Source organism: Pleurodeles waltl, chromosome 5 (genome assembly GCF_031143425.1).
Source record: "Pleurodeles waltl isolate 20211129_DDA chromosome 5, aPleWal1.hap1.20221129, whole genome shotgun sequence".
In the NCBI taxonomy this organism is placed as follows: domain Eukaryota; kingdom Metazoa; phylum Chordata; class Amphibia; order Caudata; family Salamandridae; genus Pleurodeles; species Pleurodeles waltl.
In genome coordinates, this window is record NC_090444.1 from 1,601,504,173 (window position 1) to 1,601,526,308 (window position 22,136).

Sequence of the window (22,136 nt, forward strand, 5' to 3'; positions counted from 1 at the left end):
GCTCTAAAGACTAGAATACTCAGCTTTGATTTGGCAAAGTCATAGAGCCACAATGAGATACAAAATATTACTATTACCAAAACTGGAGGAGGTCTGGCACATCCTGAATTTCCATTATGCGACAAAGCTGCCCAACCGTGGATTATAGCTGACTGGTCCATGCAAACTACTGACAAGCAGTGGCTCAGCATGGCTAGAGAAATTGCTGGACAAGTGATATGGGATTACCAAATACCTAGACAAGTGCACCGACTCAAACATTTTGGAGGTATGGGATCATTTTACAAATCATACTAGACAAGGTTTTTCCTCAGCTCTGCACTCATGAGACTTTGAAAAATGAAAGATTTCTGATTTGTGGTTAGGCCAGGAGATCAAAAAGAAAACAGAAACATCACTTAGACTTTCATTATGCACAACCAACTGTTAGGTTTGCAGCTACTCCTGCCCTAACAAAGCAGGAGATACTAAAGGTTGAATAACTGCACTCTAGAAAAAAACTCTTACACGCCACTAAGGTGACTCTTCATCTGTTTCAGAACTGCTGGACCACTATATTAGGGAAAACCGTGGAAGATAAACAATGGGATCCTCTCTCTGGAAAGACAATACAAAACGTTCATATAGATTACAGAACAGAATATCAATATAAACTGGTGTATGATTGGTACCTATATCCATCTAAACAACTAAACTTCTACCCTCAAACTACTGAGCTTTACTGGTGTAGAATGATTGGTGACTTTAAACATATTTGCTGGGACTGCCCACATATCAAACCTTTTTGGCCGTGCTCCTAGCTGTCAGTGTTGGCCTCAATCTATCAGGGCCTCTCTGCCTAAGACCAACAGCATTTGGAAGAGGTGACTGTTACTTTCTAAGCAACCCTCCCCAAATCAAGGCAGGCTGCAAGGGGTTGGTCCAGTTAAGTTCTCACCTCTTCCCCACAACAGTGACTTTTGCATGGGGGACCAGGGTTGCCACCCCCTTCTTAAACTCCAGGCTACACCTTATTGGGTGATTTCTGGCCTCCAGAAGCAGTCTTCTCAGCACAAAAACCCACATAGAGCTGTGTCAGGCACCTCTATGACCAGCTCGCCAGCAAGGTCATCCTGATCCCATGGCTGTCTTTGAGGTCCTCCATACAAGGGAAAGGCAAAGCCCTAAGTCACCCTCCTTACTTCAGTTTAAAAACCCAGGGTTGAGCCACCGCCAATTTCACATCCCCGCCTCTTCACTGTCCCCCAGTTCTGCACAGAGCTTGCACCACCATATTTTACAAAGAGAGAATGGCCTAAACTCTGCTCCCATCCCCTGGCACTCACCTCTTTGGTTTGCCAGACACGGAGGGGTAGGGCCACAAATACGCTCCCTCCAGCAGCAAGTGTCCAATCCGGGGCTCTCTGCTGTCATAGGCTCTGCTCCTCCTCTCTTCTCAGGGTGTTTCTACACATTTTATCTTGCCTCATGAAGGAGATTGTCTTTTCTCATGCAGGGCTACAGAGATATTCATGCCTCCTGCGGACACATTTTCTGCATTTGGCACCCACAAATGATGTGTTTAAGTGCAGCATGACTTCACCCATGCATTGAGAATCAGGATGCATTCACTGGCACAGGATACTTAAAAGGTTTTGGTACAAGCGAAGCTGAGCTCAGCCATCTTGTTGGCCATGTCCCCTCAGAATCATCTGCGTGGACCTAAAAAGGGGTGCTTTTCAGCATGCAAATTATAATCTGCACACCAAGCTGCATCCCTTATAGGAAATGCACTTTAAAACAGTTTTTAGTTTGCAAAGCATAACAGTAATTCTTAGCATAGGCAAATTCTGAACCCCACTTCAATGGTACATTACATGGATTTTATCTAGAGCACGTTTTGTCAGAATGTAGCCTCTCAACACAAAGTTTATGAACGATGGGTGGCAGTGTTACCATTGGGGTTGTTTGTAGACATGCCTGGCCTTAAAAATAAGTGTGATATGAAATTAATGTAATGTCCCACAAAAAAGTAGTAGGAGACCCAAGTACAACTGTAAGAAAACATGTGCACACAATACCTAACCTGGCATGTGGAAGGCACGCTTTTAAACATAACAAACTGTGTCAAAATGCAACTAATTAATCTAAATAAAAACCTATGAAATGAATGCAAAATTAAAAATAAATCAATGTATGCTAAGTTTCAAGAAGTTTTTATATTGTGTACATGGATCAGGCAATAACAACTTATGGTTTTGGGCATGATGGGCACTGCCTATTTATAAAGGAGATATGAGTTATAAAATTTATGATGCAGCTCTGTTCACCCGGCACAGCCCAATTCCAGAACAGACAGCAGCTCTGCAATCTAGTTCACATGTACCAGCAGGCATCTGTTCAACCCAATCTTAGATTCCTTAGAAGTGGGGCTGAGCTATAACCAAACTTGATTGTCAGTCATCCAACATCAAGTTTATTGTATAATTAATTAAAATCTTTACAATGTTAAAATGATTACAGTGTATAGAGCATATAAGAACAAATACATTAAATGGAAATTAGTGAATGCTTAAAATAAATTAAGACAGCATTATGTGCAGAGAAAAGAACCTAAAATTGTAGCAGCACTCATGGAAGTACACACAGAATTATACGGTTCTTAGTGATAGCTGAGTAGATCTGTCAGAAAAGTGCATCTGTCAGATAGAGTGCTAGTACCTGGAACTGAATGCAAACAGACCAGCTGGAAAGAAATTCCTATGCAGAGAACTTTGGACTGCCCTTGGGGTGTGGTAAACGGGCACTGCATGTGTTCAATATGAATTTGCCACGTTCTGGCAATAACTAGCTAAGATCGGGATTGACCTTTCCAGGCAAAGTTTGTACAGGCTTATTAGGCTCTTTTAGGAGTGCTTCTGTGAGGCTGGTATACTTGCCAAAGTTGGCCAGACCGGTTGGTGCTGAGATAGAGAAAACAAGATTCCTTGCCTTTGTGCAGGTTCTGATCACGTTAGAAAAAGTGGTTTTAACAGGGTACCCCGAGGGTGCAGAAGTACCAGGCAGCAGCAAAGCAGATAGTTAAAAGATTCATGTTTTTTTTTTTATTGTAAAGTCTGTAGATTACAATCTTAGAGAGAGGAAGAGCCATTTGAGGTTTAGTTCTTTGATTTGTAGGCCCATCAGCCTTGAAGCCATGATTTGCTTGAGACAGACTTTCCGGATCTAACAGTGAAGGTATAGCTGCGGGCTCAGGCAATACTACTGCATATTGGCATAAGATTTTGCCACTCTTGTAGTACCGGTGAACTCTTCAGTTTTGCCATATCACTTGTTTTTTAGAGTGATCTTGTCTGTTTTTTTCAGGATTACTTTAAATGCTGCACGAGAGAGATGCTGCATGCTCAGCTACGACTGATCTATTTGGAGAGTATCAAGTGATTTTACATGATAGTGTGTCCAAGAACCCTTTTCCGAACTTGATTGTGCCTTAAAAAATCTCTGGGGTTGCATCCATAAATCAACATAAATAACAACCCAGGAAGCTTTGAAAGAACTGGACATTCACCAAAACGTGTCAGTGATAGAAGGATGGCACTTCATCCAGATTTCTGCTGGACTGTACCAACATGATGCAGGACACAGCAGACACATCTATGTGTCCTAAGGGCTAAGCCAGTTTGGGCAGGGTGAGAAATGTCTAGCGTTATGCTTCATAGGGGACACCTCCGAGAAGACAGATTAATCTCCTCAGAGCAGCTTGTTAATCAGGAGAAAGCAAATAGGTGTCTGGTAAGTCTCAAGCAGTTAGCCTGGAAGAAGTCCTAGCACTGACACTAACCTAGGGCACGAAGAGGAAAGCACGAAGGGACAGCATTTTTTGACATGGCAATTTGTACGAAGGACCTGCAGCATAGGTGTCACAAGTGTGCCACTTTAGCAACATGCTTACTTTTAGAGGTGTTACTAAGGATAAATGTGAGCATTTGTAGAGAAGTGTCTCTAAACCAGCAACAAAGAAGCCCTAAAACTAAAGCCTTTATATTAGCCTGGTTAGCCAGGCAGACTCTTTAGACTAAGTATCCTAGGTATCTTAGGGCCCCTTTTTAAGCACACTGTTTGATAAACTTACTGTAAAAAAAAAAAGGAAAATATTTATTTGTGACTTCGGGAATCTATTAAATCTATTTTCCACCGCTTTGGGACACATCTCTACCCACAGTTATTGTATCAATAATAAGAGTAAAGGCAGCACTTGAAAATAAATAGGGTGCTATGCAGTTCCTTTAATAAGGGACAAAAGTTTTATCAGTGGCCATTGCCTGCCATCTATCCCCATATAATCACAAAAAATGAAGACATAATTACGTATGAATGAAAGACATATTGGGCGGGGGTGGGGGGTTTTCAGGAAATAAACCCTCAATACTCATCCGCTGTATTCAGTCTGCTTCCAAGTTCTCATATAATAGGAAATAACAGCACAAATGTATAGGAAGAGCGTAGGATCAAACAATTTGTGTAAGTCGGCAACCCAAGACTGCAACATAATACTGCCTGTTTCAAGACCTATAAAATTACCTCTATAGCAGTTTGGAATAAAGTCTAAATCTCTTACTACAAACTTGCTGTCAATGTTTAGCTTGATTACAAGTATCTCTAATTTTTGCAACAAAAAAACAAGAGGGGATGAAGAGGAATATATTCAAAAGTGATTTACCAAGAGCATACAATTTGATTGCATGGGGAGAAAGGGATTAAAAAACATGTCTACTGGTTGTAGGTTCCAATTTATCAACTAAATCACAACTGTGCAGGGGTGAAGGGGTGATGGTAAAACCCAATGATTTACCTCCTTAAGGAATACCACCGTGTCTGGAGCCCTATCTACATTTAATTGCAGTGTTTAATGTCAGCATATTTGGGTAAAACTGTAAAAACCATTGTAGATGTCAGGTCTCATAGTTCTCACAGAGCCATATCTAGCTGGTGTATACAAACTCCAGTGAATGGCACACTTTGTGCCTAAATAAAGCCTCTATCTGGGAGCTCTCGAGGACAACCACAGAAAGATTCAGTGACAGCCTTCCGTACACGTCCCAGGCAGTAAGTGGTCACTGAGCTGTTTACACTGTAGATACTGATGTTTACCATTGGTGTCTCAGAGCCTATGACACTACTTAATTAATTCAATAAAGGATCTATCAGTTTTGTTAAACCTGGCCCTTTCTACAGGGTCATTCCCCAAACGTTTTGCCTTTTCCTCCTAATTTTTCTGACTCTTTTTGCTGATGTTATGACTCTGGTCACTTCATCACTGCTAATCAGTGCTAAAGTGCATGTGCTCTCCCTTGTAAACTTGGTATGATTGGCTTATATCTGATTGGCACATTTAATTTACCTGTAAGTCCCTTGTACAGTGGTATCCCTATACCCAGGGCCTGTAAATTAAATGATACTAGTGGACCTGCAGCGCTGCTTGTGCCACCCACAGATCCAACTGTCTCAGGCCTGCTAGCGCAAGGCCTGCGTGTGCAGTTTTACTGCCACAGGGACCTGGCATCTAAACTTACTTGCCAGGATAGGTGCCTAGTAGCATGGCCTGTCCTGGTAGTGACAAACAGCCTATTTGGTTTCTCACTGCTGTGAGTGCTGCCTTCTCAAAGAATTGCACTGGAAATGCCCTGCCTTATTTCTAAGGGGTTTTGTCTGAGTTATGAGGGGTAGCGTAGGCATGTTTGGTATGGTTGTAATTGTAGTAAAAAAGGCTGCTTACTAGTGTAAGTGTTTTTTATTACCATTATAGAAATGCCACATCTGGAAAGTGAGCATTTCTCTGTGCTTACAACTCTGGTGTTTTGCAGCTTGACTCAAATTCACGTCTGGGCAGAGTGACAGCTGGGCTCTGTGCATACTTTTCAGATGGCCTGTACACAGGGAGGGTGGAGGTGTCATAGAGGAGCATCTACATATTAAATGGTCTTCCTGGGCTAAGAGAAGGGAAGGCGGGGCACACATGCATTTGTAAAGGCTGTACCCTGGCCTAACACAAAGGGCTTGTTTACCCCCAAATGATGTCTGGAGCTTGTCCTGGAGGAGAGAGGGGGCACTCCTGGAACCAGTTGTAACTAGTTGGAACCTCTTCTCCCCCTCATTAAAATTGCTTTGCAAAACTGAGTATAAGTACAGGGGATTTTTCCCCATAAAAATGCACAAGAAACATACTTGGAACTAGACACAGAATGCTGCTCGAGGGACTCACAAAGAACCACCTTGGACTGCTGTTGGGCTGACCTGCGACCTGCTGGGTCACTAGGAGGAACTGCCACTGACTGCACACTCCTTTGTGCTGGCCTGCTTTGGGTCCTACCACCTGTGCTCTCCTTGTGTCCTCTTCGGGCTGGGTGCTGTTGCCACTGCCACCTACATCTACTGGCTTTGCTGCACGAAGGAGTGCTTGGCTTTGTTTGTGAAGTGCCCGCAGAGCACGCCACTTGATTCCTCTAGTGCCTGGAGGGCACCCCTCCTTTTGTTGGCCCAAACCCTCTGAAGAGCACTGGTGTTGCTGGGGGCTTTAGCGCTTTGTGAGTGCCTACTGTGTTGTGGCCAAGAAGAAATCCCCGGTGTAGGAAGTTGGCTCTGTATGCACTATTTCAAAGTAAGGAATAATATGCACAGAGTCCAAGGGTTCCCCTTAGAGGTAAGATAGTGGCAAAAAGAGATAATACTAATGCTCTATTTTGTGGTAGTGTGGTCGAGCAGTAGGCTTATCAAAGGAGTAGTGTTAAGCATTTGTTGTACATACACACAGGCAATAAATGAGGAACACACACTCAGAGACAATTCCAGGCCAATAGGTTTTTGTATAGAAAAATATATTTTCTTAGTTTATTTTAAGAAGCACAGGTTCAAATTCTACATGTAATACTTTGCATGAAAGGTATTGCAGGTAAGTACTTTAGGAACTTTGAATAATCACAATAGCATATATACTTTTCAAATAAAACACATATAGCTATTTTAAAACTAGACACAGTGCAATTTTCAACAGTTCCTGGGGGAGGTAAGTATTTGTTAGTTTTTGTAGGTAAGTAAACCACCTACGGGGTTCAAGTTTGGGTCCAAGGTAGCTCACCGTTGGGGGTTCAGAGCAACCCCAAAGTTACCACACCAGCAGCTCAGGGCCGGTCAGGTGCACAGTTCAAAGTGGTGCCCAAAACGCATAGGCTTCAATGGAGAAGGGGGTGCCCCGGTTCCAGTCTCCCAGCAGGTAAGTACCCGCGTCTTCGGAGGGCAGACCAGGGGGGTTTTGTAGGGCACCGGGGGGGACACAAGTTAGCACAGGAAGTACACCCTCAGCAGCACGGGGGCGGCCGGGTGCAGTGTGCAAACACACGTCGGGTTTGTAATAGGAATCAATGGGAGACCAAGGGGTCTCTTCAGCGCTGCAGGCAGGCAAGGGGGGGGCTCCTCGGGGTAGCCACCACCTGGGCAAGGGAGAGGGCCTCCTGGGGGTCACTCCTGCACTGGAGTTCCGATCCTTCAGTTCCTGGGGGCTGCGGGTGCAGGGTCTTTTCCAGGCGTCGGGATCTTAGAGTCAGGCAGTCGCGGTCAGGGGGAGCCTCGGGATTCCCTCTGCAGGCGTCGCTGTGGGGGCTCAGGGGGGACAACTTTGGTTATTCACAGTCTCTGAGTCGCCGGAGGGTCCTCCCTGAAGTGTTGTTTCTCCACCAGTCGAGTCGGGGTCGCCGGGTGCAGGGTTGCAAGTCTCAGTCTTCTGGTGGGAAACGCTGTTGCCTTTAACCGCTTCTGTGCCTTGGACGAGATGATCTCGTCCAAGGCTACAGTTCCCCTGTGCCTTGGACGAGATCATCTCGTCCATGGCACAGGGGAACTTGGGGGCGCGCTAGCGCGCCCCCCGTGCACCCCCTTCCCCCCCCAAGTCGGGGATGGAAGGGGAAGACCTTCCCCTTCCACCCCCGACCCCCCCCATCCCCCCCCTGTGACGTCAGCGCGCGCAGAGCAGGGGCGCAGAGCTTCCAGCGCGATTGAAAAAGAAATGCAAAAGCATTTCTTTTTCAATCACTTGGGAGGCCCGGAGGGGCTTCAAAGGGAAGGAAAAGTATTTCCTTCCCTTTGAAGTCCCTCCGAGGGTTTCAAAAGCCGGATTGCTTGCACTCCGGCTTTTGAAACCCCACTAGACACCAGGGATTTTTTTTTTTTAAATTGAAATTGACAAAAGGGAGCGACCCCTTGGGCAAGGGTCGCTCCCAGGCGGGGCATTTTTTTTAAAAGGCCTTTTCTGCCCCCCCTGGGGGCAGATCGGCCTTATTAGGCCGATCTGCCCCCAGGGGGGGCAGAAACCTCTAGGCACCAGGGACCATTTGTTTTTTTTTGTTTTTTTTCTTGTTTCATTTTTTTTTATTGAGGTGGGGAGCGACCCCTTAGGCAAGGGTCGCTCGCCTTGGGGGAAAATTATATTATGACCATTTCTGCCGCCCTTGGGGGCAGATTGGCCTATTTTGATGAGGCCAATCTGCCCCCAAGGGGGGTAGAAACCACTAGACACCAGGGATTTTTTTATTTTTTTATTGTTATTGACAAAAGGGAGCGACCCCTTGGGCAAGGGTCGCTCCCAGGGGGGGCATATTTTCGGGAAGGCCTTTTCTGCCCCCCCCGGGGGCAGATCGGCCTACTATTAGGCCGATCTGCCCCCAGGGGGGGCAGAAACCTCTAGGCACCAGGGACCATTTTTTTTTTTTTGTTTCATTTTTTTTTTTTTGGTGGGGAGCGACCCCTTAGGCAAGGGTCGCTCCCCTTGGGGGAAAATTATATTTTGCCCATTTCTGCCCCCCTTGGGGGCAGATTGGCCTATTCTGATGAGGCCAATCTGCCCCCAAGGGGGGTAGAAACCACTAGACACCAGGGAGTTTTTTCTTTGCGTGAATTTCACGCAAAGGGAGCGACCCCTTAGGCAAGGGTCGCTCCCTGGGGGGGAGGGCAATTTATTTTAGGCCATTTCTGCCCCCCCTGGGGGCAGATCGGCCTATTATTAGGCCGATCTGCCCCCAGGGGGGAAGAAACCTCTAGGCGCCAGGGCAAATTTTTTTTTTGTGGTTTTTTTTTTTGTTCTTTCTTTTTTTTAGAGATGGGGAGCGACCCATCAGGCAAGGGTCGCTCCCCTGGGGGGCAAATTGTATTTAGACCATTTCTGCCCCCCTGGGGGCAGATTGGCCGATTTTAGGTCAATCTGCCCCCAAGGGGGCAGAAACCACTAGGCACCGGGGATTTGTTTTTTGGCGCCAATGTCACGCAGGGGGAGCGACCCCGTAGGCAAGGGTCGCTCCCGGGGCGGGGGGGGGTGGGGGTAAATTTATTTTAGGCCATTTCTGCCCCCCCGGGGGACAGATCGGCCTATTATTAGGCCGAACTGCCCCCGGGGGGGGGGGGGGGCAGAACACTCTAGGCGCCAGGGCAATTTTTTTTTTGTGTTTTTATTTTTTGTTGTTTCTTTTTTTAGAGATGGGGAGCGACCCATCGGGCAAGGGTCGCTCCCCTGGGGGGGCAAATTGTATTTAGACCATTTCTGCCCCCCTGGGGGCAGATTGGCCAATTTTAGGTCAATCTGCCCCCAAGGGGGCAGAAACCACTAGGCACCGGGGATTTGTTTTTTGGCGCCAATGTCACGCAGGGGGAGCGACCCCGTAGGCAAGGGTCGCTCCCGGGGGGGGGGGTGGGAGTTGGGGGGGCAAATTTATTTTAGGCCATTTCTGCCCCCCCGGGGGACAGATCGGCCTATTATTAGGCCGAACTGCCCCCGGGGGGGGGGGGCAGAACACTCTAGGCGCCAGGGCAATTTTTTTTTTGTGTTTTTATTTTTTGTTGTTTCTTTTTTTAGAGATGGGGAGCGACCCATCAGGCAAGGGTCGCTCCCCTGGGGGGGCAAATTGTATTTAGACCATTTCTGCCCCCCTGGGGGCAGATTGGCCAATTTTAGGTCAATCTGCCCCCAATGGGGCAGAAACCACTAGGCACCGGGGATTTGTTTTTTGGTGCCAATGTCACGCAGGGGGAGCGACCCCGTAGGCAAGGGTCGCTCCCGGCGGGGGAGGGTGGGGGTTGGGGGGGGCAAATTTATTTTAGGGCATTTCTGCCCCCCCCCCCCCCCGGGGCCGGTTGAGCTACAGGCCAAACACCACAGGTAGGCACCTTGCAAAAAACACCTCTATTTTCTGTGAAAAAATATGTTGTGTCCACGTTGTGTTTTGGGCCATTTCCTTTTGTGGGCGCTAGGCCTACCCACAGAAGTGATGTACCATTTTTATCGAGAGACTTAGGGGAACGCTGGGTGGAAGGAAATTTGTGGCTCCTCTCAGATTCCAGAACTTTCTGTCACCGAAATGAGAGGAAAAAGTGTTTTTTGGGCCAAATTTTGATGTTTGCAAAGGATTCTGGGTAACATAACCTGGTCAGAGCCCCGCAAGTCACCCCATCTTGGATTCCCCTGGGTTTCTAGTTTTCAAAAATGCACTGGTTTGCTAGGTTTCCTCAGGTGTCGGCTGAGCTACAGGCCAAAATCCACAGGTAGGCACTGCTTTTTATTAAAAAATGTGATGTGTCCACGTTGTGTTTTGGGCCCTTTCCTTTCGTGGGCGCTAGTCCTACCCACACAAGTGAGGTATCATTTTTATCGGGAGACTTGGGGGAACGCTGGGTAGAAGGAAATTTGTGGCTCCTCTCAGATTCCAGAACTTTCTGCCACAGAAATGTGAGTAACGTGTATTTTTAGCCAAATTTTGAGGTTTGCAAAGGATTCTGGGTAACAGAACCTGGTCCGAGCCCCGCAAGTCACCCCTCCTTGGATTCCCCTAGGTCTCTAGTTTTCAGAAATGCACAGGTTTGGTAGGTTTCCCTAGGTGCCGGCTGAGCTAGAGGCCAAAATCTACAGGTAGGCACTTCGCAAAAAACACCTCTGTTTTTTTCAAAAATTTAGGATGTGTCCACGTTGCGCTTTGGGGTGTTTCCTGTCGCTAGGCCTACCCACGCAAGTGAGGTATCATTTTTATCGGGAGACTTGGGGGAACACTGCGTGGAAGGAAATTTGTAGCTCCTCTCAGATTCCAGAACTTTCTGCCACAGAAATGTGAGGGACATGTGTTTTTTTAGCCAAATTTTGAGGTTTGCAAAGGATTCTGGGTAACCGAACCTGGTCCGAGCCCCGCAAGTCACCCCTCCTTGGATTCCCCTAGGTCTCTAGTTTTCAGAAATCCACAGGTTTGGTAGGTTTCCCTAGGTGGCGGCTGAGCTAGAGGCCAAAATCTACAGGTAGTCACTTTGCTAAAAACAGCTCTGTTTTCTGTGATGTGTCCAGGTTGTGTTTTGGGGCATATCCTGTCGCGGGCGCTAGGCCTACCCACACAAGTGAGGTATCATTTTTATCGGGAGACGTGGGGGAATGCTGGGTGGAAGGAAATTTGTCGCTCCTCTCAGATTCCAGAACTTTCTGCCACAGAAATGTGAGGAACATGTGTTTTTTTAGCCAAATTTTGAGGTTTGCAAAGGATTCTGGGTAACAGAACCTGGTCCGAGCCACACAAGTCACCCCTCCTTGGATTCCCCTAGGTCTCTAGTTTTCAGAAATGCACAGGTTTGGTAGGTTTCCCTAGGTGGCGGCTGAGCTAGAGGCCAAAATCTACAGGTAGTCACTTTGCTAAAAACAGCTCTGTTTTCTGTGATGTGTCCACGTTGTGTTTTGGGGCATATCCTGTCGCGGGCGCTAGGCCTACCCAAACAAGTGAGGTATCATTTTTATCGGGAGACTTGGGGGAACATAGAATAGCAAAACAAGTGTTATTGCCCCTTGTCTTTCTCTACATTTATTCCTTCCAAATATAGGGGTGTGTGTAAAAAAGACATCTATTTGAGAAATTCCATGTAATTCACGTGCTACTATGGTCACCCCGGAATTCAGAGATGTGCAAATAACCACTGCTCCTCAACACCTTATCTTGTGCCCTTTTTGGAAATGCAAAGGTTTTCTTGATAGCTATTTTTTACTCCTTATATTTCAGCAAATGAATTACTGTATACCCGGTATAGAATGAAAACGCACTGCAGGGTGCAGCTCATTTATTGGCTCTGGGTTCCTCGGGTTCTTGATGAACCTACAAACCCTATATATCCCCGCAACCAGAGGAGTCCAGCAGACGTAACGGTATATTGCTTTCGATAATCTGACATTGCAGGGAAAAGTTACAGAGTAAAAAGTAGAGAAAAATTGATGTTTTTTTCACCTCAATTTCAATATTTTTCTTTTTCAGCTGTTATTTTCTGTAGGAAACCCTTGTAGGATCTACACAAATGACCCCTTGCTGAATTCAGAATGTTGTCTACTTTTCAGAAATGTTTAGGTTTCTGGGATCCAGCATTGGTTTCATGACCATTCCGGTCACTGACTGGAAGGAGGCTGAAAGCACAAAAAATTGCACAAATGGGGTATGCCCCAGTAAAATGCCAAAATTGTGTTGAAAAATTGGGTTTTCGGATTCAAGTCTGCCTGTTCCTGAAAGCTGGGAAGCTGCTGAGTTTAGCACCGCAAACCCTTTGTTGATGCCATTTTCAGGGGAAAAACCACAAGCCTTCTTCTGCAGCCCCTTTTTCCAATTTTTTTGAAAAAAACGAAATTTTCACTGTATTTTGGCCAATTTCTTGGCCTCCCTTCAGGGGAACCCACAAAGTCTGGGTACCTTTAGAATCCCTAGGATGTTGGAAAAAAAGGACGCAAATTTGGCTTGGTTAGCTTATGTGGACAAAAAGTTATGAGGGCCTAAGCGCGAACTGCCCCAAATAGGCAAAAAAAGGCCTGGCACACGAGGGGGAAAAGGCCTGGCAGCGAAGGGGTTAAGTTGCTCCTTTAGAACAAAGTTGCAGTCTTGGGTGAACAGGGCCGCTGTTCTCGGGAGTTTCTAGGTCCTTTTAGAGCAGGGCAGTCCTCTGAGGATTCAGAGGTCGCTGGTCCTGGGGAAAGCGTCGCTGGAGCAGTTTTCTTCCGAAGGGGGGAGACAGGCCGGTAGAGCTGGGGCCAAGGCAGTTGATGTCTCCGTCTTCTCTGCAGGGTTTTTCAGCTCAGCAGTCCTCTTCTTCTTAGGTTGCAGGAATCTAGTTTCCTAGGTTCTAGGGAGCCCTTAAATACTAAATTTAAGGGCGTTTTTAGGTCTGGGGGGTTAGTAGCCAATGGCTACTAGCCCTGAGGGTGGGTACACCCTCTTTGTGCCTCCTCCCTGAGGGGAGGGGGTCACATCCCTAATCCTATTGGGGGAATCCTCCATCTGCAAGATGGAGGATTTCTAAAAGTCAGAGTCACCTCAGCTCAGGACACCTTAGGGGCTGTCCTGACTGGCCAGTGACTCCTCCTTGTTTTTCTCATTATCTCTCCTGGACTTGCCGCCAAAAGTGGGGGCTGTGTCCAGGGGGCGGGCATCTCCACTAGCTGGAGTGCCCTGGGGCATTGTAACACAAAGCTTGAGCCTTTGAAGCTCACTGATAGGTGTTACAGTTCCTGCAAGGGGGAGGTGTGAAGCACCTCCACCCAGAGCAGGCTTTCTTTCTGTCCTCAGAGAGCACAAAGGCTCTCACCGCATGGGGTCAGAAACTCGTCTCTCAGCAGTAGGCTGGCAGAGACCAGTCAGTCCTGCACTGAACAATTGGGTAAAATACAGGGGGCATCTCTAAGGTGCCCTCTGTGTGCATTTTTTAATAAATCCAACACTGGCATCAGTGTGGGTTTATTATTCTGAGAAGTTTGATACTAAACTTCCCAGTATTCAGTGTAGCCATTATGGAGCTGTGGAGTTCGTTTTTGACAGACTCCCAGACCATATACTCTTATGGCTACCCTGCACTTACAATGTCTAAGGTTTTGCTTAGACACTGTAGGGGCATAGTGCTCATGCACATATGCCCTCACCTGTGGTATAGTGCACCCTGCCTTAGGGCTGTAAGGCCTGCTAGAGGGGTGACTTACCCATGCCACAGGCAGTGTGAGGTTGGCATGGCACCCTGAGGGGAGTGCCATGTCGACTTAGTCATTTTCTCCCCACCAGCACACACAAGCTGGCAAGCAGTGTGTCTGTGCTGAGTGAGGGGTCCCTAGGGTGGCATAAGTCATGCTGCAGCCCTTAGAGACCTTCCCTGGCATCAGGGCCCTTGGTACCAGGGGTACCAGTTACAAGGGACTTACCTGGGTGCCAGGGTTGTGCCAATTGTGGAGACAATGGTACATTTTAGGTGAAAGAACACTGGTGCTGGGGCCTGGTTAGCAGGGTCCCAGCACACTTCTCAGTCAAGTCAGCATCAGTATCAGGCAAAATGTGGGGGGTAACTGCAACAGGGAGCCATTTCTTTACACAAGCCCCCCCCCAGCCCACAGGCCAGGAGACTCGGCCAAAGCTGGGAGAGTCTTCCTAGTCTGTCAGGCGAGGAAGAGTAGAGGAAATAGGCTGGTTTGTTGCAGGGCCTACTCTGCCTTACATCCTCCTGTTCAGGTCATGCCCTCTGGGGAACTGACACACTTCCACAGTGATAGGACCTAATCTGAACTGCTGCTTGTCTGTGCTTTTAATGTCTTCACCCATTCTCTCCATTTTGGGGTTAGAGGTATCCACCTCTGCTAATCTTATCTTAGCCAGGTCACCCCTAGCTTACCCAAAGAGGTTACCCAGAGCTGGAGTAACCCCACCATGACCAACAGGGTCAGGGGGCCTAACTTGCTATTTGGCATGGGGTCTGACCACCATGCCAAGGATAGTGCAGCCATAAAGGCTAACACCCAGCAGAGGCCACTGACAGCTGCCAGTGCCCAGAACCACACCTTTAGCTCTTCACCTACAAGGGAAGGGGCTAAGTTACAGGCTTCTTTGGGTTCAGGGTGCCTGTCTGTTGTATTAGAGTGGGGGGTTACCACATCTTGTAGTAAACACCCTTCTTCCACTCTTTCTTCTGTTAGCTGAGGAGCCACCCACTCAGGCTTAACAGTTGCCTGACTAGCCAGGACTTCTTGTGGGTCAAGTTGGACTGTACCAGTGCCACTTTTGGAGTTCTCCCCTACTGGAGCAGAATCTCCTTGGCTTGCTGGAACCTTGGCTAAAGGTTGTCCACCTTTCCTACTCTGTTTTCTTTTCTTTTTCTTCTGGGGCCTACTTGCAGTTACTGCAGGGGTAGCACCTTCAGAATCCTTGGGAGAGGACTGGCACTGGACCAGTTCCTCTCTTGGGCTCTGACTAACCTCTGGGTAGTCATTTCCAAGGAGACAATCAAGGGGGAGGTCTGTACTGACTACCACCCTTCTCCAGCTAAAAGTCCCACCCACTTCTATGGGCACAAAAGCCACATGCCTATCAGTGACCATGTCTGGGCTAACTCTTACTCTGGCCATCTCACCTGGGATGTACTGGTTTGAGAACACCAGCCTGTCATGCACAATAGTGTGACTGGCACAAGTGTCTCTCAGGGCAGTGGCTGGGATTCCATTCACCAGTAGGTGGTGGAAGTGTCTACTTCCCTCTGGAATCTCCAACTCACCTGTTGGGCCCTTTTTCCAGTTGAAGGCTATGAAGACCTCCTCATCTGAGGAGTCATCCCCAATGGCTACACTGGTCACCCCTGGGATTTTGCTAGGGGGTTTGTTTTTGGGACAAGAAGTGTCCTTGGTGTGGTGCCCTGTCTGTCTACAGTTATGGCACCATGCCTTAGTGGCATCCCAGTTCTTACCCTGGTACCCACCTTTGTTTTGGGTTGTGTCTCGGGCCCACCCACCTGATCTGGTTTTTGGGGGCCTACAGAGGACTCTTTTTCTTTGTTTCTAGTGTCACCCACTTTCTCCTGAGGAGGTTTTGTAACCCCTTTCTTTTGATCACCCCCAGTGGAAGTTTTGGTTACCCTAGTCTTGACCCAGTGGTCTGCCTTCTTTCCCAATTCTTAGGGAGAAATTGGACCTAGGTCTACCAGATACTGATGCAACTTTTCATTGAAGCAGTTACTTAAAATGTGTTCTTTCATAAACAAATTATAAAGCCCAACAAAGTCATGCACTTAATTTCCAGTTACCCAACCATCCAGTGTTTTCACTGAGTAGTCTACAAAATCAACCCAGGTCTGGCTCGAGGATTTTTGAGCCCCCCTGAACCTAATCCTGTACTCCTCAGTGGAGAAACCAAAGCCCTCAATCAGGGTACCCTTCATGAGGTCATAGGATTCTGCATCTTTTCCAGAGAGTGTGAGAGTCTATCCCTACACTTTCCAGTGAACATTTCCCAAAGGAGAGCACCCCAGTAAGATCTGTTTACTTTTCTGGTTGCACAAGCCCTCTCAAAAGCTGTGAACCATTTGGTGATGTCATCACCATCTTCATATTTAGTCACAATCCCTTTAGGGATTTTCAACATGTCAGGAGAATCTCTAACCCTATTTAAGTTGCTGCCACCATTGATGAGACCTAGGCCCATCTCTTGTCTTTCCCTTTCCATGGCTAGGATCTGTCTTTCCAAAGCCAATCTTTTGGCCATCCTGGCTAACTGGATGTCCTCTTCACTGAGGCTAGCCTCTGTGATTTCAGAGGTGCTGGCCCCTCCTGTGAGGGAAGCAGCATCTCTGACTATCACAGTTGGAATCAGGGATTGAGGGTCCCTGGGTTCCCTAGTTAGGACTGGAAGGTGGGAATTATCCTCCATGTCACTAACATCATCCTCTGGGTTGTCATCCTCAGAGGGGTTGGCTTTTTCAAACTCTGCCAAAAGCTCCTGGAGCTGTTGTTTAGAGGGTCTTAAGCCAATTGTGATTTTCTTTATTTTGCAGAGTGACCTTAGCTCCCTCATCTTAAGATGGAGGTAAGGTGTGAGGTCGAGTTCCTCCACATTCACATCTGCACCAGGCATTATGTTTCTAAAAGTTGGAATACTTTTTAAGAATCTAAATCTAGTTCTAGAATCTAATTCAAACTTTCACAAAACTTTTAAACTCTAAAAGAAATGCTTACAGGGACTAACACAAGGCCCTAGCAGGACTTTTAAAAATTTAGAAAAATAGTTCAAATTGCAAAAATCAATTTCTAATAACAATTTTTGGAATTTGTCGTGTGATCAGGTATTGGCTGAGTAGTCCAGCAAATGCAAAGTCTTGCACCCCCACCGCTGATCCACCAATGTAGGAAGTTGGCTCTGTATGCACTATTTCAAAGTAAGGAATAGTATGCACAATAGGTTTTGTTATAGAAAAATATATTTTCTTAGTTTATTTTAAGAACCACAGGTTCAAATTCTACATGTAATACTTTGCATGAAAGGTATTGCAGGTAAGTACTTTAGGAACTTTGAATAATCACAATAGCATATATACTTTTAAAATACAACACATATAGCTATTTTGAAACTAGACAGTGCAATTTTCAACAGTTCCTGGGGGAGGTAAGTATTTGTTAGTTTTTGGAGGTAAGTAAACCACCTACAGGGTTCAAGTTTGGGTCCAAGGTAGCCCACCGTTGGGGGTTCAGAGCAACCCCAAAGTTACCACACCAGCAGCTCAGGGCCGGTCAGGTGCAGAGTTCAAAGTGGTGCCCAAAACGCATAGGCTTCAATGGAGAAGGAGGTGCCCCGGTTCCAGTCTGCCAGCAGGTAAGTACCCGCGTCTTCGGAGGGCAGACCAGGGGGGTTTTGTAGGGCACTGGGGGGACACAAGTTAGCACAGGAAGTACACCCTCAGCAGCACGGGGGCGGCCGGGTGCAGTGTGCAAACACACGTCGGGTTTGTAATAGGAATCAATGAGAGACCAAGGGGTCTCTTCAGCGCTGCAGGCAGGCAAGGGGGGGGGGGGCTCCTCGGGGTAGCCACCACCTGGGCAAGGGAGAGGGCCTCCTGGGGGTCACTCCTGTACTGGAGTTCCGATCCTTCAGGTCCTGGGGGCTGCGGGTGCAGGGTCTTTTCCAGGCATCGGGATCTTAGAGTCAGGCAGTCGCGGTCAGGGGGAGCCATGGGATTCCCTCTGCAGGCGTCGCTGTGGGGGCTCAGGGGGGACAACTTTGGTTACTCACAGTCTCTGAGTCGCCGGAGGGTCCTCCCTGAAGTGTTGTTTCTCCACCAGTCGAGTCGGGGTAGCCGGGTGCAGGGTTGCAAGTCTCACGCTTCTGGCGGGAAACGCTGTTGCCTTGAAGCTGCTCCTTTAGAAACAAAGTTGCAGTCTTGGGTGAACAGGGCCACTGTTCTCGGGAGTTTCTTGGTCCTTTTAGAGCAGGGCAGTCCTCTGAGGATTCAGAGGTCGCTGGTCCTGGGGAAAGCGACGCTGGAGCAGTTTTCTTCAGAAGGGGGGAGACAGGCCGGTAGAGCTGGGGCCAAGGCAGTTGATGTCTCCGTCTTCTCTGCAGGGTTTTTCAGCTCAGCAGTCCTCTTCTTCTTAGGTTGCAGGAATCTAGTTTCCTAGGTTCTGGGGAGCCCTTAAATACTAAATTTAAGGGCGTGTTCAGGTCTGGGGGGTTAGTAGCCAATGGCTACTAGCCCTGAGGGTGGGTACACCCTCTTTGTGCCTCCTCCCTGAGGGGAGGGGGGCACATCCCTAATCCTATTGGGGGAATCCTCCATCTGCAAGATGGAGGATTTCTAAAAGTCAGAGTCACCTCAGCTCAGGACACCTTAGGGGCTGTCCTGACTGGCCAGTGACTCCTCCTTGTTTTTCTCATTATCTCTCCTGGACTTGCCACCAAAAGTGGGGGCTGTGTCCAGGGGGCGGGCATCTCCACTAGCTGGAGTGCCCTGGGGCATTGTAACACAAAGCTTGAGCCTTTGAAGCTCACTGCTAGGTGTTACAGTTCCTGCAAGGGGGAGGTGTGAAGCACCTCCACCCAGAGCAGGCTTTGTTTCTGTCCTCAGAGATCACAAAGGCTCTCACCGCATGGGGTCAGAAACTCGTCTCTCAGCAGCAGGCTGGCAGAGACCAGTCAGTCCTGCACTGAACAATTGGGTAAAATACAGGGGGCATCTCTAAGATGCCCTCTGTGTGCATTTTTTAAATAAATCCAACACTGGCATCAGTGTGGGTTTATTATTCTGAGAAGTTTGATACTAAACTTCCCAGTATTCAGTGTAGCCATTATGGAGCTGTGGAGTTCGTTTTTGACAGACTCCCAGACCATATACTCTTATGGCTACCCTGCACTAACAATGTCTAAGGTTTTGCTTAGACACTGTAGGGGCATAGTGCTCATGCACATATGCCCTCACCTGTGGTATAGTGCACCCTGCCTTAGGGCTGTAAGGCCTGCTAGAGGGGTGACTTACCCATGCCACAGGCAGTGTGAGGTTGGCATGGCACCCTGAGGGGAGTGCCATGTCGACTTAGTCATTTTCTCCCCACCAGCACACACAAGCTGGCAAGCAGTGTGTCTGTGCTGAGTGAGGGGTCCCTAGGGTGGCATAAGTCATGCTGCAGCCCTTAGGGACCTTCCCTGGCATCAGGGCCCTTGGTACCAGGGGTACCAGTTGCAAGGGACTTACCTGGGTGCCAGGGTTGTGCCAATTGTGGAGACAATGGTACATTTTAGGTGAAGGAACACTGGTGCTGGGGCCTGGTTAGCAGGGTCCCAGCACACTTCTCAGTCAAGTCAGCATCAGTATCAGGCAAAAAGTGGGGGGTAACTGCAACAGGGAGCCATTTCTTTACACCCGGTGAGACCCAGGTTACACTTACACGTTCGAAACGCACTTCTTAGCATACCACCAGGGCACGAGGAGATGAAGCCCGGAGCAACCGTGCTCTGCTGGGTGTCCCCAGGGTCCAAAGCACTGTGGATAGTGCCCCTGGGGCACAAGCACACGTCCACTGTCGGAGTCTGTGGGGGGGGCCATCGCCAAGCCGGCGGAGAAGGTAGAAGATTCTCAAGACGGAGCATCCTCAGTTTGGGGATTGGAGGGCCAAACTTGGGGATACACAGGGTTCCAAGCCAGGAGGCTCGTCCCACCTGGCGTGCAACTACAGGAGACATGTGGTCTTCTGCGATGTAGGGAGACAGGACTTGCCGGAGCCACCTCTCCTTCTCTTCACATGTCCCCTTCCCAGAAGACTTGGGCTGCAGGGGAGAAATGAGCCCCGAGGTAGGGGTGCTGCAGAAAGAGGAGAACGGCTGGCTGGAACGGGGGGAGAGCCTCGACGGAGGTCCCATGCCGGCCCAGTCACTTTACCGATCGCCCCCCAATCCGGGGCCATCCCCTTCTTGTTTGCAGCATCGGTGTCAGGCCGGGGTGGTGATCCTCAGTGGATGCCCCCAGCCCCGCCCCCATTATTCCAGCAGAGGAGCTCCTACGCCTCATCTATGGGGATGGGGTTACCGCCCCTAGGATAATATGGGTGAGGGTGTATTCTCAATAATGTCTTGGCCTTTTTGTATCGTGTGTTACTATGATATAGTCATTTTTGACGATGTGTCTATGGCCTTATGATGTTCCTCTGATGGACATTTATGGAGATACTATGACATATGCAGTACCTTAGTAATGTTTTTCCTGACTACTGCTTCTGTTGCAGAATACCAGTAACCTATGTGTTTTATGTGACTACTGCTGGCTTTCGCAGAGTACTAATGCTGACTAATGTTCTGACTGCTTGAGTAGCAGGGTATTATTGACATCTTTTGTTTGGTCTAATGATGTTGTTTACAATACAGTTCATTTTTATATAACTTGGTGTTGTGTTTCCTTTCTGGTAGGGAGAGTGTGTCATGTGTGTTGTGCAAACGCTATACACATTGCCTCCGGTTTAGGCCTGACTGCTCGTGCCAAGCTACCAAGGGGGTAAGCAGGGGTTATCCTGGGTTTGTGACCCCCCTCGTCCTGACTAGAGTTGGTGGGTTCTGCCTGGCTTACGTGCATACCCTAGCCAACCAGAAACCCAATTTTCAACAAGTTTGTACACTTGACTTTCGAAGGGTATGTTAGCGGCCAGTCAAGGATAGCTCCACAAGGTAGCATGGGAATTACAACTCAGATATAGAGTGGTCATCTGATCTGTTTCCTCAGCTTTTGGCTGGTCTCTCCTGCTACCCAAAATGAGCTACTGTGGGAAAACAAAGTCCTTTTCATCATTCACAAGTCAAGGAGAAGGGGAGGACTGGAGCTGCCAGGCAGGACACTTTGAAGATGTTCAACTCGGAACTTGCAAGTCTTTATATGTGTTGTAACAGACGTGACTAATGGAGCCTAGGATGAAAGAGCTGCAGCACAGGAGGAATCTTGCAAAATGCAACTTAAGGAGCATGCTCTGTTATACAGGGTCTAATGCAGAACGTGGCCACCTGCCATTAAACAACCCCCATGACTGGATTGTGTTCTAGGAATATACCTTTGGAATTTATTTATTTCATTAAGGCTTTTTCAGAGTGTTCACATATTGTCAGAGTAGTCAACAGAGGCACAGGAGAGTATGATTTGCCCAAGATCAAACAACGTGTTAAAGTAGGAGACCAGAGTCTACAACACACTAGTATTTGCTTAACGGGCTATAAATTTGCCATGATATTGAATTCTGGTGAATATGTCATGAATGTGTGCAGTCCCCCTCACCCCTGAGATAATATTCAGTTGCTATTTTTTTTTACCATGCATCAACTTGCAACTTTGAGATTTCTAATAATCCTATAATTGCCAAAAAAAAAAACAGAACTGAGGCACACATTCAAAAAGTGATTGCCCAAGAACACAACATTTGGAAAAAGGGAGGCCTGGATTAAATAAAAAAAAAAAAAACATTTCTCCTGATTCCACAGTTTCAACTAGCCCACTTGACCACAACAGAGGTGGCAGTGATTCTGATGGCCGGGCCAAATGACTGCCCTTTCCAGTGAAATGCCACTAGATTGTGAGACCTCCCCAGATTTAGAATACAGTGCTTATTTACAGTATTTTTAAATGTAGCTATAAAGCCGAGATTAAAGGACAAATGTCTAAAACGTCCATGTCTAAAACGAACCCACGGATTACATCTAATTTTGTTCCGTAACCACCCCAGTAACGTACTCACCTCTTTAGAAATACTGTCATGGTTATCCTATAAGACACGCTACCTACACTGACTCTGTATCTAACCTCTCCAAATATTTCGACAAATGGAAAAGCGAAAT

The 22,136-nt window shown here is 47.7% G+C and overlaps 1 protein-coding gene across 1 annotated transcript in view; it reads right to left on the reverse strand.

The window, feature by feature from the left end:
• Positions 1 to 22,136, reverse strand: part of NOL10 (nucleolar protein 10) — a 644,646-nt gene that overhangs the window by 621,791 nt on the left and 719 nt on the right. The gene's annotated exons all lie outside the window — the stretch shown is intronic.